The sequence below is a fragment of the Saccopteryx leptura genome, chromosome 13, assembly GCF_036850995.1.
Source record: "Saccopteryx leptura isolate mSacLep1 chromosome 13, mSacLep1_pri_phased_curated, whole genome shotgun sequence".
In the NCBI taxonomy this organism is placed as follows: domain Eukaryota; kingdom Metazoa; phylum Chordata; class Mammalia; order Chiroptera; family Emballonuridae; genus Saccopteryx; species Saccopteryx leptura.
The window spans coordinates 55,273,841-55,292,950 of NC_089515.1; the positions used below are offsets into that span (position 1 = coordinate 55,273,841).

General features: G+C 49.0%; 1 protein-coding gene across 1 annotated transcript in view; it reads left to right on the forward strand.

Moving 5' to 3' along the window:
* The first annotated feature begins 5,073 nt into the window (after positions 1 to 5,073).
* UBE3A (ubiquitin protein ligase E3A) overlaps positions 5,074 to 19,110 on the forward strand; it is a 65,854-nt gene continuing 51,817 nt past the window's right edge. The window contains exon 1 of the mRNA XM_066355692.1: positions 5,074 to 5,549. The gene's annotated coding sequence lies outside the window, so the exon portion shown is untranslated. The remainder of the gene's footprint in view (positions 5,550 to 19,110) is intronic.

Genomic DNA, 19,110 nt, shown 5'->3' on the forward strand with positions numbered 1-19,110 from the left:
AATATCTAAATTACTGTCTGTATAAACTCACTTGGTCTTTCTATATTGTAATGATCGTTTACTGTCAGAGAAAAAAAAATAACAAAAACTTTAAAAGGCAACCATTTGGGATAAAATCGTTTGAAGCCATCTCAAAGAGAGTCCAACGGCAAATTTTGGCATTTTGATTATTTCGTTCGTATTCTTAGTGTCAAGCAAGAATAAGAAATACAGTACAAGGTTGCTTGTATACTGCAAACTATATTCATGATTGTTTCCTAGCCAAATGTTTCCTTTAGTTGTGATATCTCAGGGTGGGGGTGGGGGGTGGGGGAGGGAATGCGTCGTAGTCTGACTTTGTTAGAAACCCTACAAGAATCCGTATGATATATATGAAGAATAGCATGAGACATACAAATGCCATGTGAAGGATTGGTGAGAACCAGAACACCCCCCCACACCCCCGCCCAGTGATGCACTCCTCAGAAGGCAACGTTTCTAAGGGTGGCTTCACTGATTTGAGTGGAACTGTTTTTTTATTCAGAACAGCTCAGATTAGTGTCAGCCGCAGCTGGTGTTCAATGAAACTAACTCCTCCTTTCCGCCCACCCTCCAGCTGGGCTCAGGCAGGCACAAAGAGAACGAAATGACCAAGGTCAAAGCATAATTTGATAGGACTTACAGGTTTTTGTTGTTGTTGTTTGTTTTTTGGGGTTTTTTTTGCTTGAATGACTTCTGAGGTAGTCTTGAATATAGGTGCAATTAGAGAAAAATCACTGGTTGAATAATCATAGATTTTAGAGGGCTTTTATAGGTCATTTTGCTTCATGTCTTAATTTTATACATTGTAACACTTATACCTTGTTGCTAACATGCTTGCGGGAGTTCACAACAGGTTAACAATTCTGTTTTTTTGTTTTGTTTTTTAGTGAGACAGAGAGAGAGGGAGAGAGAGGGACACAAGGATAGATAGGAAAGGAGAGAGATGAGAATCATCAGCTCAGAGTTGCAGCACCTTAGCTGTTCATTGCTCGCTTTCTCATATGTGTCTTGACTGGGGGGGAGGGGCTCCAGCTGAGCCAGTGACCTTGGGCTTCAAACCAGTGACCTTTGGGCTCAAGCCAGTGACCATGGGGTCATGTTTATGATCCCATGCTCAAGCTGGGGAGCCCACGCTTAAGCCAGGGACCTTGGGGTATTGAACCTGGGTTCTCAGCATCCCAGGCCAATGCTCTATCTATTGTGCCACAACTTGGTCAGGCAGGTGATTACATTTCTTTTTTTTTTTTTTTTTTTTTTTTTGTATTTTTCCAAAGTTGGAAACGGGGAGGCAGCCAGACAGACTCCCACATGTGCCCGACCGGGACCCACCTGGCACGCCCACCAGGGGGCGATGCTCTGCCCATCTGGGGCGTCGCTCTGTTGTGACCAGAGCCATTCTAGCGCCTGAGGCAGAGGCCACAGAGCCATCCTCAGTGCCCGGACCAACTTTGCTCCAGTAGAGCCTTGGCTGTGGGAGGGGAAGAGAGAGACAGAGGAAGGAGAGGGGGAGGGGTGGAGAAGCAGATGGGCGCTTCTCCTGTGTGCCCTGGCCGGGAATCGAACCCGGGACTCTCGCACGCCAGGCCGACGCTCTACCGCTGAGCCAACCGGCCAGGGCCGAGATCATGCTTCTTGAAGACTATCTTCCACAGTGCGGTGATTCAGCACTGTCACACGGACCAGCATTTGGTTGTGTGTTGGGGACACAATCATGGCTAAGATAATTAGCCACCACCAGCCCCAACCGCTTTGGAACCTACTGGCTAATTCACGTAACAGAAGGTCTAAATTAAGGTAGCCATGGTGGGCTTCTGTGGAAGGAGATGGATGTTGTTCAGACATGACAATCACAGCTGAGGGGTAACGCTAGGGTTTCCATCGCATGTCTGAGGTTTCCAAGCAAGGTCAGGTCTGTGCTCAGGGTCCCAAACCGCAGCCGATGCGGTCAAGCGTCTGTGGACATGGTACCGTCAGAGACGGTGCATTGGGGTGGGCAGAGAAGAACAGGGCGGACCACCTGGAAGAGCACCTGGAAGAGCACCTGGAAGAGCACCTGGAAGAGCATCTGGCAGAGAGGACTTGAGGAAGAGTGGCCTGACCCAGAGTAGAGGCTGGAGAAGACACAGACAGAAGTAGCTTCCAGGAGTGGGTAGCAGTGGTGTGTGTGTGTGTGTGTGTGTGTGTGTTCATGGAGGCCTGTTACCATGAACAGTGAGATGCCCTGGCCGCGACACCACCACCAGCATTAATACAGACAGTGCGTCTAGTACAATGTGAAGGAGGGGGCGCGTGTTAAACTTCAGTAGCTGAAGAGGGACTTGGGAGGAAATGGCCATGGAGGAAAGACAGCTCTTCTAGCCAAAAGGGACAATGTCAATAAGGGGAGAAGTTTACAAACAGGAGAGCGGATGTCTGAGGAATTCAAGTCATGACAAGACTCCCCCCGCTCACCACCCCCCCCCCCCCCCAGAAAATGTTGGCTGTAGAAATGTAGAAAGGAAGAAGAAATGGTTCATCCATTGAAGACAGGAGATCCGGAGAGGGCAGATTGAGGCAGAGCTGTAGAAACGAGAGTGGAGGTGGGAAGTGTGTAATGCTGAACAGTGATAGATAATACCAATATTATTGCCATGATTACTAAGCACCTAACATTTACCGAGCACTTAGCATATGCCGGGCGGTGTTCTTCGTGGAGCTAATTCTGCTCCAAAAATCTTTCTTCACTGAAAGCCGAGTGAATCTCTTTCAAGAGTTGACTGTGGAACATCTTTGAGGCAACCTAAAAATAGCCAAGTAATTTTGCTCCCACCTTACCTGACCCTTTTCTGTTTTGCAGCCTTGTTTCTGCTCTCTCGGAATGCTAAGGTAATAAAAGATCGTGCTATATTGCATCTTGGTTCATCGGCTCTGACTCAGATCAACGAGAAATCTTTCGCACCAAAACAGCCCTGTCAAAAAACAAAACAAAAACAGACAAAAAAAAAACAAAACAACTTCATCAGCAGATTGAAACAAAATGTTTCATTAAAAACAAAAACAAAACAACAACAACAAAAAACTCCTTACAGGTATTAAGTAATATATTAGTGAATACTCCCATTATCACAGAAATATGTTGGGTTATTCTGAAAATGTGTCCCCGATTTTACAGGTGTGACTTCCTCTTGGATTGTGAGTTTGAGGACAGTTGGGAGGGAATGTCAGTCCTCTTGTGTTTTCCAAAGCCCAGCACAGTTCTGGGTTACTAGTGAAGGTTCAAGGTTTGTTGGAAGAGTTCATGCATTATGTTTAAAAAAAAAAAAAAAAAAAAAAATTAAACTGCTTTCACTTGATGCCTGACATGAGAAAACTATTAGAAACAATTGGGTTTCATTTTGACCAGAAGTCTAACAATGTTACCACTTGAGTAGATACTGAGGTGTTTTTCTGGGAAAACCCACATGAAGAAACATATGGGTATTATTTGGGAGAAGAAACTTGACTTATAAAACCCGATAGAGATGACGATGGAACACTATTAGTATTGTAAGAGTTCCTGACAATGTTCATGCTGGTAATATTTTTTTTTTTTGCATTTTTCTGAAGCTGGAAACAGGGAGAGACAGACAGACTCCCGCATGCGCCCGACTGGGATCCACCCGGCACGTCCACCAGGGGGCGACGCTCTGCCCACCAGGGGGCGATGCTCTGCCCATCCTGGGCATCGCCATGTTGCGACCAGAGCCACTCTAGCGCCTGAGGCAGAGGCCAAGGAGCCATCCCCAGCGCCCGGGCCATCTTTGCTCCAATGGAGCCTTGGCTGCGGGAGGGGAAGAGAGAGATAGAGAGGAAGGAGGGGGTGGGGGTGGAGAAGCAGATGGGCACTTCTCCTATGTGCCCTGGCCGGGAATCGAACCCGGGACCCCTGCACGCCAGGCCGACGCTCTACCACTGAGCCAACCGGCCAGGGCCTAAAACGTTTCTTTTATTGATCATATTGTTTTCTTCCATTTATTTTTGTCCTCCTTTTCATTGTAAAAAAAGTTGGTCTCTTTATAATACTCCAAGGTTGTGGGTTCCACCCTGGGTCAGATCACATTCAAGAATCAACCGACGAATGTATAAAATAAGTAGAACAACGAATCTGTTTCTCTGTTTAGAATTAATTTTAAAAAACCAAAACAAAACACAACCCTTTTAAATAAAATGCGGACTTGGGGATGACACCAGAAGACACAAGGCTTTTTACACAGGTTTATTTGTCATCTGGTTGGAAATCTGCCTCTCTGCAGCCCGGGTCCACCGAGAGGCCCCTGTGGGTCTCTGCGCACGGGGGCCCAAGGTCGGCGCCCAAGGTCAGGACCGTAGGGGCCGGCCCCCCCCCCACGGGCAGTGAACCCTGACACTCCACGTGCCGGCAGGGGCTGCGGCGGGTGACCTTGGCCCCCTGGACGGAGGCCCGCGCTCCCCGGGCTGGTTCCGCCCGGTCCCGGAGCAGTGAGGGGAACGGCCGGGGGCCGGTGACCCAGCATGGAAGGTGCGGGGCGCTCTGCACCCAGGACCCTCTCGGCTCGCTTCCGACTGCAGGCGTCACCCCCAACAAAACGGGGGGCGTGCACGCTCCGGGACGTCCCTCGGCGGAGCAGAGCGGACCAGGGGCCTCTGCGGCACCCCCCGGGGCTTCCGGAGGGGGTTCCCGGGGCACGCGCCTTCCCCGCCGTCGGGGGGCAGCCCGCAGCGGCTCCCGGCAGGCACCGCGCCCGCAGCTCGCAGCCAAGATGGCGGCCGAGGCTGGAGGGACGCCGACAGCCGCGAGCCACTTCCCCTTCCCGACGCCCCCTGCGCTGCCGACGGCGGCACGCGGGCCGGCCGGCCGGCCAGCGGGCGGCCAGGGGGCGGGGCCTGGCGCCAGGGGCGGGGCCTGGCGCCCGGGGGCGGGGCTTCGCGCGGCGTCCCTGCGTCCCTGCGTCCTCGCGTCCCCCCGCCCGGAGCCCTCGCCTAGCCCGCGGTGCGCGCGCTGCCTGCCGGGATACTCGGCCCGCCCCGCCAGTCCTCCCGGCTCTCGCCGCAGCCGCGAGATCCGCGTTGTGCCCAAGATGGTGGCGCTGGGCTCGGGGGTGACTGCGGGAGACGACAGAGCCTGAATCCACCGCCCGTCCGCCCGCCCGCCCGGAAGCCCGGCCGCCTGTCCGCCGCCCCCGCTCGCGCGTCCCCCTCCCCCGCCGACCCGGCGCTCACGGCCGCGGGCGGCGGCGCCTCCCTCGGCTCCTCCTCGGGGCCGCGCTCGCAGCAGCTCGCAGCCCAGCCGCGCGGCCAGGCGGGCCCCGCAGCCCCCGGTGCGGACAGGCGGCGGCGGCGGCCCCGGCTCCCCGGTTCTCGGCCTCGGTCCGCGGAGAAGGCGGCGCAGGTCCCGCATGAGCGCCGGCGGCGGCGACAGGGAGCGAGGCGGCGGCGGGCGGAGGCGGCGGGCGAGGGCGACGACGACCAGCGGGGCGGCCGCTGCTGCTGCTGCTACGAGGGCCGCGGCCCAGGCGCGGGGGCGACGGCAGGTCGGTGCGGCTGGGCCGGGACCGGGACGACCGGGGGCCGGGGGCGGGGGACGCGGTCGTGGCCGGGTCGGGGCGCCCCACCTCCGGGGTCGGGGCCGGCGGGGACCGGGGGCCGGGCCGCCGTAACTGTCAGCGCCGCGGGGGCCGAGCGCCCGGTGGGGCGGGGGGCGTGCGGGCGCCCGGGGCGGGCCCGCCTGTCCCGGCCAAGGGCAGGGCTCCCTCGCCGCGTCCCGGGCCCGCGGACGTGCGCTCTGGGGGTCCGGGGGTCTGGGCGTGACCGGTGCGGGGAGCGGGCGGACCCATCAATTAGACCCGCTGGCCGCCTCCACCCATCCCTGCCGGGGCGGCCCGGGGACCCCCGTTCCGTGTCAACCTGCCAAGTGCCGGCCTCCTAGAAAATAAAAAGGAAGAAAGAAAGAAAGAAAAGAAAAGGACTGCCTCGCCACGGTGCGGAGGTTTTTGTTGGTCAAGTCTGCCTTGAACGTGGCCGGGGCTTGCTCTTGAGTGCAGAACAGGGTTAAAAAGGAGTCCCCACGGGCGCCGTGGGAGGCAGCTTAGAATCCTCGAAAGGTGACCGGGGCTCCGAACGTGCTGAGATGGAATCCTTGCCGGGGCCGTTTGCAGATACAGGGTAGCGCGTCGTCTTGGCATTTCGCAGTTTGACCTCGATGTTGAAGAAATCGCGGGCATGTGACCCGTAATTTGGAGTCCTTTGCATACTGCCTGCCTGCTGGATCGAGGGGAGCAGCAAATTTATTCCAGAAATTTTTTTTTGGGGGGGGGGTGGAGGGTAAGGAGGATCCTCAGGAAGGGAAAATGGCTTGAAACGGAAAGAATCCAAAGTTGAGAAGTACAGCTGTTAAAAAGTTAGGTTTCCAAAGACACGAGGCGCCCAGTTAATTGTTGAATGAATTGCACAAACAGTACGAGAAGTTAGGCACTCTTCTCGAAGATAGACAGATATATATATATATATATATATATGTATACGTATGTGTGTATATATATATATATGTATACGTATGTATATATAAAATGTTTTGTAACACAAACGTCAAAGTTTAGAATTTAGGAAGAAGGGAAAAACGAGTTTTGTCGTGGGTATAGTGGCAGTAACTCTGGAACTAGATCCTGCTTGTAAATCTGAGCTACTTACCACATTTTTAGTGAAAGGAATGCAATATTAATAATGGTGCTGATAAACCCCACAGGATGCCCAGGGGCCCTTCAAGAAACTCTTATAGTAACAATCAGGAGGAAACAAAGATGTGAAATAGATGCAAGAAATGACTCTTCTTTTGTAACATTAAAAGGTTAACCAAGACTTTAAAAAAAAGAAAAAAAAAAAAAAAAGGGTTAACCAAGACAGTCTTGCTGTGTCAATAGCATTAGTGTACTAGGCATGTATCCATCCTCTGGAAGCTGTCAGGTTCCTGAGGAGTGTAACATGACACAGTGTTCCATTCTTTTTCAGAGGTTTTTGTAAGCTGCTTTTATTTATTTGTTTATCTATCTATCTATCTTTAAAATTTTACTTACTGTTTGATTTTTAGAGAGAGGAAGGGAGATTATTGTATGTGCCCTGACAGGGGATTGAACCCACATCCTTGGCATAGCTGGATGACGCTCCAACCAACTGAGATCCCCAGCTGGGACAGCTGCTTTTATTTTTCATAGCCTAAACGATGACTTCTGAGTTAAGGGTGCTTACCAGTCAGAAGTGTGAGAAAGACACATTCTCATCACTCTTGTCCGTTTAACAAGATATACTGGGTCCCTGCCGGTATCTTTGATGTGTAATTAATCAGTTGTATTTTTTACACTGTAGATTGTTTCCAAATTACCCTCCTTCTCTCCCCTCTGAAGATATTTTCTGTCCCCTCAAAAATAATAATAATAATTTTCTATTTCTCTCAATATACAGCCAGTGGAATAACCCAAAACTCTGGATGTTAGATAAATTTCTCAGCCCTAGCCCTTGATATTTACAAATGCCCATTTCTAAAATGATTGCTGGGTCATTTTTTTTTTTTTTTTAAACTTTATTGATTTTACAGAGACAGGAGAGAAAGGGGAGCATGGATTGGGAAGTATCAACTCATAGTTGCTTCATGTTGTTCATTGCTTGCTTGTTGTATGTGCCTTGACCAGGGAGGCCCAGGGTTATGAACCGGCAACCTTGGCATTCCAGGCCGAAGGTTTATTCACTGCGCCACCACAGGCCAGGCTGGCGGGTCATTCTTGTTGCAGTTTTATTTAGACCTATGCTGTGTAGGTTAAAATGTAGAAACATTTACCTGAAGTACACCTGCAGCTGCTAAGACATGAATTTTCTGATTCTTATGATTGATTTTTCTAGTGAAATACTTAGATGAAGGCTTAGATGCTTGTCTCATGATGACTCAGGGCAACAGGGTTTTGCCTGATTTTGGTAGGCCCCCCCCCCCCCCTGCAAATGGAAAGATAAAATATCAAAAACGAAAGACATTAGGTATAAATCGTGGAAGTAGCTTTGAAATTAGATCTTGCTTTTACTTCTGCCCCTAGTCCTTTGACCCTTGGCAAGTTCTTTAATCTCAGTGAGCTGCAGTCTTTCTCACCTGTAAGATGGGGTGGTGAAACGAATTCAGAGTCGTGAGGGGGGAGGTAGGTAATGCCCTTAATAAGCATCACCTTGGAAGTTGTCCTACCCGGGTTTCCTGAAGGCTCTCTGAAGGCTCTTGAAGCACCTGTGTAGTGGTACTCTTTTTTTTTTTTTTTTTTAAACATCTTTTTTTTCTGACCAGCTGTGCACTGATTCTAAAAGGGCAAGGACTCCTAGTGTTTACAGGGGAGTGTGTTACCAGAGTGGATGAATCAGTTACCAGTAAATCAGTAAGTGGCCAAATAGCATTTGTTAGGTACCTAACTGTGTTTGCTGTGAGCTGAGCTAGGGCTAGGGGCTACAGAAACCAGAGTCTTGTCTCTGTGTGTTTGGAAGCTGAGAGTTGAGTGATTTAATTCACAGCACCATTTTGTGTGTGTGTGTGTGAGAAGCTGTGGTGGAGAAGGGAGCCTCATTCTCCATGCCCTTCCAATCCGCAGACCCCAGACCTCCCACTGACAGCTGCTGCTCTGGAGAATATTGTTTTACCCCTTTCCTTTATACAGCTGTCTGGCTCATGCTAGATACTTCGTATCTTAATATCTCAGTCCCAGCCTGCCACCTGGCACATTGTGTGTGTGCATGCGCCTATGTGTGTGCATGTGTGCACATGCATGTGTGTAAAATTAAAAATAAATTGGGCAACCTGTAAATACTGATACTTTTCTAAGCTGTGATGATCATTTCGTCTTCTGATTCCTAGAGGGTTTAAACCTGAGTAGGACTGCACAGGAGGTCACTTATGCCATTCCTGTGACACATTTGGAAATTGATGTGCAGAGCTTTAAAATGGGTTTCTGGACTCCGGTGGTTCAGGGCTCTGCCCACAATGGCACGTGCTCTGTTCTACCTGTCGGGAGGAGCTAGGTTGCCCGCCCACGTCCTCAGAATTGCGTGTTTCCTGCGCTGTTAGTAGAAGGGAACCCGCACAAGATGCCATCATCGGACCTTTTCTGACCAGGACAGTTAGTACAGGAAACAGGGCTTTTCTGATAAAGAAAGGGAACCAGAATGACGGTAAATACAAATAGAGTTCTATAAACGTACACGCTATGTCCAAAACGTGAGACGTTTGAGATTCAAGATGCTATATGAATGATTTTTAAGTGAAATTACTTACTAATAAGCACATAATTTCATTGTCAGCTTTCATTTTTGTTTAACGTCAGAAATGTCCCTGATAGCCCTTGATCTAACTTATCTTGAACAAGTACATACCGTTAGGGATACATCAAGAAGATGATTCAGTTGAAGGCCTCTCTGACAATAAAATAAAAGTAGTACTTTAAAATTTCTTTTATTTTTTTGAACCCTGCTGTTTGAAGCGGAGGTTTATCCGGCAGTCATCACTGTTTGATTCTGGTCCTGATGACTGAGCCCTATGTTCCAGAGTCTCAACAGGTTCAGTGGACAGAAGCCACCGGGAGCCACTCCTGTGGAGGGAGGAGCACGGACCTCGGTGTCCGGGGACCGTGGGTCCCTCCTTCCTCTTTAGCTTCCAGTTGGTGGCCAGCAGGTCACTTAGTTCCCTGAGCCTTTGTTCTCTTCCTCCTGTCATACAGAATGTCCCTTGCTTTGTCTGTTTCAAGGGGATTATGTTTTCCAAATGTGATCATTCTGGGGAAAAGGGATTAAAACCGAGAGTGACTTGCCCGGGAAACTGGTTAGTCCTAGACAGGTGACTGGAACCCTTGGTGATTGGAACCCATGCTTCCTCCGTGAACAGTTTTAACCTCTTCATGGGAAGCGTCTGGGGAAAACAGCGTGTGCATTTATTTTAAATTTGGTAACCACATCTGAAGTAAACAGTCGCTTATTTAATAGCGGGGGATGCGTTATTCAGTATTATGTTATCCAGAGTCAGGGCCTTCTGTGATTTGCGTTCCATCTGACCTCTCCTGCTCCTGTGGTAAATGGCAAGTGAATCATCGGGTTGGCCTGGAAGCAGAGAGGCTTTGGTGATGTAGAATCGACGAGGTAAGATGATTTCGGGAGTTCCTTGTGGGAAATCTGGAATCTCACGCAAGGCGTTGCAGGGGGATCACAGAAAGGCTGTTGATTGGAGTCAGCTCCTGTGCTGCTGATGAAAGCGGGGATGCCGGGCCTGAGCCTGAGCCTCGGACGCTGACTGCACAGGACGCTGACTGCACAGGCGGGTGGAGCCTTCCCAGGTGCAGCTCCCGGGAGACTGCAGCTCCTGGTGCCCGGAGGTGGGTCCATGGACCTCCCAGAGCGGTCAGGGCTAGTCCTGCGCTGCTGGGTAGTAAGTCCCTTTCTGTTGCTGAGCAGGCAGGGTTCTCTGACCTGACCGTCCAGGGCGTGCACGCTCTCAGTTCTTCCTGGGTGCCCGTGGTCTGTCTGTCTGTCCGTCCTCCGGAGGTGCCTTTTCACATTTGAGATGCGCGTGCGTCACACAGATCGTGCTGCTGGGGCCGAGGGAAGGCGCGGCCAGTACTGTTCTTCGTGATGATTTGTCTCCTGGAACCTAAAGGGGTGGCCGGTCCATTTCCAGCCTCTGACCGACTTCTGCCTGGACAGCCTCCCCCCCCAGGGGAGAAGGTGGTCTTAGAACTGCCCCTGGGGCCGGTAGCCACTGTTCCAACTCCTTTATTTGTTTGATTCTTTATGATGAAGAATATATTCTGAATTTTCTCCAAATTAAATATACAGACAGTTTGGAGAATGACATAGTCATGCATGTGCCCTTCCTTGGGGGACAGGGACAGGGACAGGTTTTGTCACCTCCTTGGCCTCCTCTCCCTCTGGAGGTGATGCTCTCTTCTTGTGGGGTGGCAGCTCCAGACGGCAAGGCAGGAGGGCCCACTGCCCAGGGCGCTGCCCGGCCTCTGGGCAGATGCAGAACACAGTTGCTTCTCTGGAAGGGAAAGCATGAAATGCCTACCGTGTTTTCTATATAAAGCTAATGGGCCAGGGGAGAAATGTGGGTTATGTCCAGCTTATTAATTATCTTAGTGCTTTTTTCTCAGGACTTGTATTCCTAGCACCTCTGTGTATGTGTCAGTGTTGATAACCTTACAGTGTACCATGAATGAGGCTGTCAAGTATTTACCAAAGTAAATACTTAAATTTTTTGTTTAAGGAATTAAAAGAATTACTTATTTCCGGCACCTGTTGTATAGGGCATTGATAAACCTACTTCACACAAAGGTTGACTGGGCAACATTTTTCTCTTCTAGTTTTCTGAAGTGAGCTGACACACTGTCGTATTCCATGTTGGTCATAGGAACTAGACTGTTTAAGATCATCCAAATTTAGATCTTCTAAGAAATGAAAAGTTTTCCTAATTACTTAAGTTGCTTAATTTGTATTTAATTTCTTACACATTTTGCTCTGTCTATAACATATTGCTATAGACTGAATGTTTTAATGTCTTCCAAGATTTATATGTTAAAACACTAACCCCCGTGTGAGGGCATTAGGGTTGGAGTGTTTGGGAGGTTGACAGGTATAGAGATATCATTGTTTTGTCTAGCAGCCTGGCTGGGCTGAGGCATGTATTGAACACGTTTAAAGGATGGAGAAGGAAGATAGAAAATTAAATGAATAGAGCTTGGCAGCGGAGTCGGGGACCCGCTGCTGGCAGAATGGAACTGCTCTATTAGGGACACTGAGCAGATGTTAGTCTTTCATACACACGAAACTAGATTTCAGCATTTGCGCTCAGAGTAGATGGGCCGCAGTTGGAAATAGATCACTTAGCTGAAATGAAGTAATTTATTCCTGGATTGTAGGTTCTGTGACAGCAGTAATAGACATTTGCTCTCTTTCTCTCGCTCGCTGTCTCTCTCTCTTTTTTTCTATGTGTGTTGTTAGGTGCCTCTAAGATCTGGGGGAGGGACTGTTTCCTAGTCAGTTCAGGATTGTTTGTAGATAGTGGCCGAGGGCTACACATGAAATGTGAGCAGGGACAGACCTCGCAGCTCAGAACTTCAGGTGACTTTTAAGTAGAGACAGGAGGCAGCGAAGGCTTAGCCTAACAGTAGGCACTGTGTAAGACTGAACTCACATTAACTACGGGGCAAGAAGAGCCCAGAGGAAAATTTTACAGTAATAAATCATGGGAGCTCTGTGGCAGGCACATTTGCTTCTGGACTTGTTGACCAGAATAAGTGATTTATCATTAAAGCCAGGAAATGGAAATAGTTCTGGTAAGTTGGAATTTCTGAAGGCTCTCTGTAGATGACACTGGATATCTCACTCAGATAAGGGGATCAAGCCAGCAGTGTCCAGTCAGAAATTTCATGGGGTCTGCAAAGGAGTTAATCACCCTGATGCTGTATGATGGTTACAGACCCAGGGGTCTGAGCCACGTAATACTAACACACTTGATAAAAACACTTCGGTAAATATACCATCTTGGGAAGAGATAGCATTTTTAATACCAGCAGATCATCAGTCTGCCTTCTTTAGTTGAGAGTTCTTTACTTCTGAAATGGTCACAGTGCAGTGGAGGGGAGGGCTGGCCAAGGGTCACTATAGAGAGGCCAGGTCTCTTCTAGCGCCCAGTGATGGTGACCCCAGCATTCTGTGCTGTGTGACCATGTGACCTAGATGTACCAGCACTGCCTCAAGTGTGAATGTTAGCTGGGTTCCTCCCATAAATCAGAAAACCAGGAATTCTTGCATTTTCTCATTTCCAGAGAGTCTCGTTTTTCCTTGGTTAGCTGCCCCCACGTTCGTCCATTACTGGCTTGCAGAGTTTATTTATTGTTTTTGAAAGTGAGGGAATACAGAACATAAATGAATGGCTATTTTTAAGTACAAAAAGAAATAAATGTTTCCTCTTTTTCTTTATCCAGTTCTAGGACTTAACAGTTGTTTAAGTTCGTCTATAGAAACATAAAAATGCCTGGCAAATACCAGATAACTCTGTCTGGGTCAGTACAGATACGAGGGGCTTTTTTCCTTTTGGGGGATTGGATTTCAAAAACTCAATGCCACACTTTTTTTACAGTTTCCAACTTTATTGAAGTACAATTTACATACCCTAAAATTCACCCCTTCTAAGTGTACGATTTGATGGGTCTTGGTATATTCAGTTCTATAACTATTGCCACTCTAATTTTAGAACATTTTCATCATCCTGAAAAGAAACCCTGTACCTGTTAGTAATCATTCCCATTGTTTCTGTCCCTGGCAGCCCCTCATCTGCTTTTTTCTCTCTCTCGATTTGCCTATTCTGGACATTTCACAAAAATGAAGTCAGCCCTGGCCGGTTGGCTCAGCGGTAGAGCGTCGGCCTAGCGTGCGGAGGACCTGGGTTCGATTCCCGGCCAGGGCACACAGGAGAAGCGCCCATTTGCTTCTCCACACCTCCGCCGCGCTTTCCTCTCTGTCTCTCTCTTCCTCTCCCGCAGCCAAGGCTCCATTGGAGCAAAGATGGCCCGGGCGCTGGGGATGGTTCTGTGGCCTCTACCTCAGGCGCTAGAGTGGCTCTGGTCGCAACATGGCGACGCCCAGGATGGGCAGAGCATCGCCCCCTGGTGGGCGTGCCGGGTGGATCCCGGTCGGGCGCATGCGGGAGTCTGTCTGACTGTCTCTCCCTGTTTCTAGCTTCAGAAAAATGAAAAAAAAAAAAAAAAAAAAAAAAAAGGAAAAAAAAAAAAAATGAAGTCACAGAATACCGGTTCTTTTATGTATGGTTCCCTTTACCGGGCATAGTATTTTCTTCCGGTTCATTCATGTGGTTCATTCATGTGGTAAGCGTTGTACGTTACAGTGTGTGAATATGCAGTAATGTTACATTGTAAGAAGATACACAAATGTTTCCTCAGTCATCGGTTGGTAACTTTTTGGATAATTTCCGGGTTTTGGTTATTGTGTTGCTGTAATCCTTCATATAGAGGCTTTTGTGTGGACGTAGATATCCCTTTCTTCGGGGCGGAGACTCCTAGGAGTGACCCTACCGGGTCATAGGGTAGGTAACTAGGTTGTTCATTGTTTTGAGGAGCTGCCCAACTCTTTTCCAAAGTGACCGCACCAGTTCACAGCTGTATCAGCAATGTGTGAGGGTTCTCTCTGACTTCTCGACTTCCCTGCCAAAACTTACTGTCCGTGGTTTAATTTTTAAAAATATATATTTTTATTGACTTCATTGGGGTGACACTGGTTAATAAAATCACAGGTTTCAGGTGTACAGTTCTGTAACACATCGTCTGCGTATTGTATTGGGTGTTCACCACCCCAAGTCTAGCCCCCTGCACCCTCTTCTGCCTGTCTCCACCCTCCTAGCCCCATCTCTCTTAACCATTCCTGTGATGTGAGGGCATCTCTGTTTTTTATTTGCATTTGCTTAATGACTGGTGAGGATATCGTTTCATGTGCTGATGATCTGCCATCTTCTTTGGAAAAAAATCTATTAAAAATCTTTGGCTATTTAAAAGAATTTTTTTTAATTGTTGGTTTTTAAGCATTCTTTATATGTTCTGGATACAAGTACCTTGTCAGATGGCAATAATTTCCAAGTACTTTCCCCTGTTCTATAAGTTGTTTTTTCACTTTTCTAAGTTGTGTGCTTTGAAGTACACTACCTTTACATTTTGGTCAAGTGCCAGTTTTCTTTTGTCATCTTTGGTGGTATCTAAGAAGTTGCTGGCCAGTCTGAAAGATTTATACCTGTTTTCTTCTAAGACTTTTGTGGGTTTAGCTACTAAATTTAGGACTGTTACTGGTTTTGAGTTAATTTTTGGATATGGTGTGAGATGAGGTAGGGCCCAACTTTATTCTCATACAGATAGCCAGTTGTCCCAGCACCTTTGTTGAAAAGACTGTACTTTCCAGGTGGGTTGTCTTGGTACCCTTGTTGAAAATCAGTTGACCATAAGTGTAAGAATGTATTTCTGGATTCTTTTTTTCCATTGATTTGTATGCCTGTTCTTCAACGACTGACACGTCTTTCTTGATTACTGTGCATTTGTAGTAAGTTTTGAAATTGAGAAATGTGAATATTTAAGCTTTGCTCTTATTTTTCAAGACTGTTTTGGCTCTCTGGGGTTTCGTGAACTTCTGTGTGAATTTTAGGGTTAGTTTGTTAATTTCTACCAAAAGATCAGCTAGGTTTTTTATTTGATTTTTACTGAATTGGTAGATCTAGTTGAGGAATATTGCTTCTTTTAATTTTGTCTTGATTCATGAACATGGGATGTCTTCCCATTTATTTGGTCTCAGATTTTTTTGTGTATGTTCTGTAGTTTTTACTGTACACACCTTCTACTTCTTTTGTTCAATAGAATTATATTTTGTTAAATATTTTTTTAAGATTAAATATAACTTTTTTTTAAGGACTTCATTAATTTTTCAGAGAGGAGAGAGAGAGAGAGAGAGAGAGAGAGGGAAAGAGGAATAGAGAGAGAGAGAAAAGGGGGAGGAGCTGGAAGCATCAACTCCCATATGTGCCTTGACCAGGCAAGCCCAGGGTTTCGAACCGGTGACCTCAGTGTTCCAGGTCGATGCTTTATCCACTGCGCCACCACAGGTCAGGCCTGAATATATTCTTAAGAATTTCTTCTTAATGTTATTTACTAGAGGAATGATTTATTTAATTTCATTTTCAGTTTTTTTGTTTGTGTATAGACTTTTGTACTGAACTTGTATCTTGTAAAACTTTTTTTTTCTCGTAGCATGTCACAGAAATCTTTCTGTACGAAGGGCTCCATATGCGTCTACCTCATTGACGTAGCAAATGCCTCTGAGCGCCTCCTGGGTCACATCATTTTTCTAGATGTTAGCGGAGGCAGCAGTATATGAAACCACCCAGACTGCTGTTTTCATGGACGTGTGTTTAGTAGGGAAAGAGAGGTCACATACGAGTATGTGGAATGTATTTTATGTTGCACAGCGCTCCTGAGGAGAACAGTGTGGAAGTGGGGTATAAAGTGTTTGGCGGTGGAGGGGATGACTGCAGATTTTGGAGTGGCCAGAGAGACGCTCACCCAGACGGTCATCTGAGCGGAGAACTGAAGGGGAGAGCTGGCCGTGCAGCGTCTGCGGGAGGCGTGGAGGTGACCGGCGTGGAAGCCCAGGAGGGAGAAGCCGGTGTGTCTGAGGGACAGCGAGTGGCCCATGCGTGTGGCCTTGGAAGAGGACAGCAGGTAGAGTCAGAGAGAAGGCAGAGTACTGATCGTTTGGTCATAATAAGGAGTTTGACTTTTACCTTCGAGTCAGATAGGTAGCCATTGAAGGTGTTTGCACGGAGGAGTGGGAAGGTCTGACTTGGGGTTTTGGCTGCCACGTGAGCACCATTGACCTTGTCAGAGATCACGAGGAAGAGGCCATATTGCGGTGGCCGCCCTTGGAAAATATAGTCTGCCACATTGACCCTTCCAGGAGCCCTTATGACAGACGCATGCCCCTCTGCAGCACCAAATTCTAGCAAGTTACAGCCACTTGACCTTCCTGGTCAGCTCTGCTCCACGTCATCCCACCCCCGTCAACCCTTGTCTGACCTCTCTCCTGGTGGAGTAGTTGAGCTTGCTTAAGGTTTCATGTAGATAGTGCCATAGAACTGACGTGCCTAAGATTTCTTTTATTCGGCATAATATCTTTGAGATTCATCCATGTGATGCATGTGTCAGTGGTTTGTGACTCTCTGTTAAGGGACCCCTGGGCTGTGTCCTCAGCTGCTGGGAATAGTTTCAGGGAACAACTATGTGACAGTCTTTAGGTAGGTGTGTGTCACTTCTCTTCTTTTGGACGGATACCTAGGAATGTGACTGTTGGGTTATAGGGTGGTTATAATACATTTCCAGATCTTTTCCCCAAATTCGTTGTTTTGTTAGCCGCTCCCCTTCCTCCTGCGCTGTGTGCGGGGCTCCCCTGCACGTGTGCTAGACCGCTGACGTCATCCTCGGGGCTCAGCCGCCTTACACCCCCGTCCCTCAGCGTTTGTGGCTGTCTCTCCCGTGTCGCCACAGCGGTGGATGTCTAGCGGTTTGCCTTCAGGGTCGGAGGGTGTTTTCCTGTGACAGATCATCTTAAGCATAGGTTTTCTTTCAACCTATGCTTCCCAGAAAGAGTCTGTGGCTATACCTATTTCTTTTTCCCTGTACTTAATGTTTTCTCTGGCCTTTTTTTTTTTTTACAGGGACAGAGAGAGTCAGAGAGAGAGATAGACAGGGACAGACAGGAACTCAGAGAGATGAGACGCATCAATCATCAGTTTTTTGTTGCGACACCTTAGTTCATTGATTGCTTTCTCATATGTGCCTTGACCGCAGGCCTTCAGCAGACCGAGTGACCCCTTGCTGGAGCCAGCGACCTTGGGTCCAAGCTGGTGAGCTTTTTACTCAAACCAGATGAGCCTGCGCTCAAGCTGGTGACCTCAGGGTCTTGAACTGCATCCCAGTCCGACACTATCCACTGCGCCACCACCTGGTCAGGCTCTCTGGCCTTTTTAAGAAGATTTTTATCAGTGGTTTTGTGACTGTCCTGATAATGATTTGCTGAGTTCCTTCTTTCTTTAATCTGTGTGTTTTCACCAGACATGGAAAGTGTCCGCCATTATTTCCTCACAAGTGCGCTTAGCCGCTCCCCTTCCTCCTGCGCTGTGTGCGGGGCTCCCGGGCACGTGGGCTAGACCGCTGACGTCATCCTCGGGGCGAGGACCCTTAGCCGCTCCCCTTCCTCCTGCGCTGTGTGCTGTGTGCGGGCTCCCCTGCACGTGGGCTAGACCGCTGACGTCATCCTCGGGGCGAGGACCCTTAGCCGCTCCCCTTCCTCCTGCGCTGTGTGCGGGGCTCCCGGGCACGTGGGCTAGACCGCTGACGTCATCCTCGGGGCGAGGACCCTTAGCCGCTCCCCTTCCTCCTGCGCTGTGTGGTGTGTGCGGGCTCCCCTGCACGTGGGCTAGACCGCTGACGTCATCCTCGGGGCGCGACGCTTAGCCGCTCCCCTTCCTCCTGCGCTGTGTGGTGTGTGCGGGCTCCCCTGCACGTGGGCTAGACCGCTGACGTCATCCTCGGGGCGCGACGCTTTCTGCTCCGTCTGCGTCTCGGCTTCCTCTTCTTCGCCTTCCTCGCTGTTCTTTTCCTGCAGTGTCAGGTATTTCCACGTATTCACCGTGTACTTCTAATGTTCCGTTTGGTTTGTTTTAATGTCTTACGTTTTTATTCATTCATCCCTTTGAATCCTTGAGCATATTTGTAAGTTATTTGAAAGTCCTTGTCTCCTGCTTCTGTCAGGTCTTTGGACAAGGGCTTAGTGTTGGTTTTTCTGCTGGGGACCTGTTTGTGTATATTTAGTGTTTCTTATTGGAGGGCGGGAGCTCTGATGACAGTCTGTTGTCTCCTTACTGCATTTTGTTGTGTGTCAGTGTGAAACTTTGCCCCGGCACCAGCCGAGTCACTCTGGCTGGGTTGGGGTGTGTCTGAGAGAGGTCTCCAGGTGGAGGCTCCCAGCTGGTCCACAGTTGGGGCCCTCCTTAGTGCTCTGCTGAGGCCCCCGGGGCCGGCCTGTCCTCCTCAGGCTACGTGGCAGGAACTCGGGGCTCCCCAGTCCTCTGAGCACTGTGTGGACACAACACAGTCCCCATTACTAGGAAGATAAACGTGTGGGTGAGAGGAGGCCTGCCTCCTACCAACCAGCTTCCCACTGGAGGGACTGAGAGGTGTACACAGAAGGTCTGTTGTGATAGACTTGGGGTCCAAATGAATCCATTATTCTGTGGTATTAGGGATAGGTAGTAAAACCAGAGAGACGATAGTTGTTCACAGAGGTGCTCTGAGACCCTGGGTGCCCAGCCTCGAGAGCCAGTAGTTTGCACAGGGTGTGGCGGGTGAGACAGAGGCCAAGGAAGGACAGGACAGTGCAGTGTCCTGAGAAACAGCACTGAAGTCAGGAACACAGGTGGCTCGGATGCCATCGCCAGGTACCTGGTAACGAGGTCGTGTGGTGGGCAGA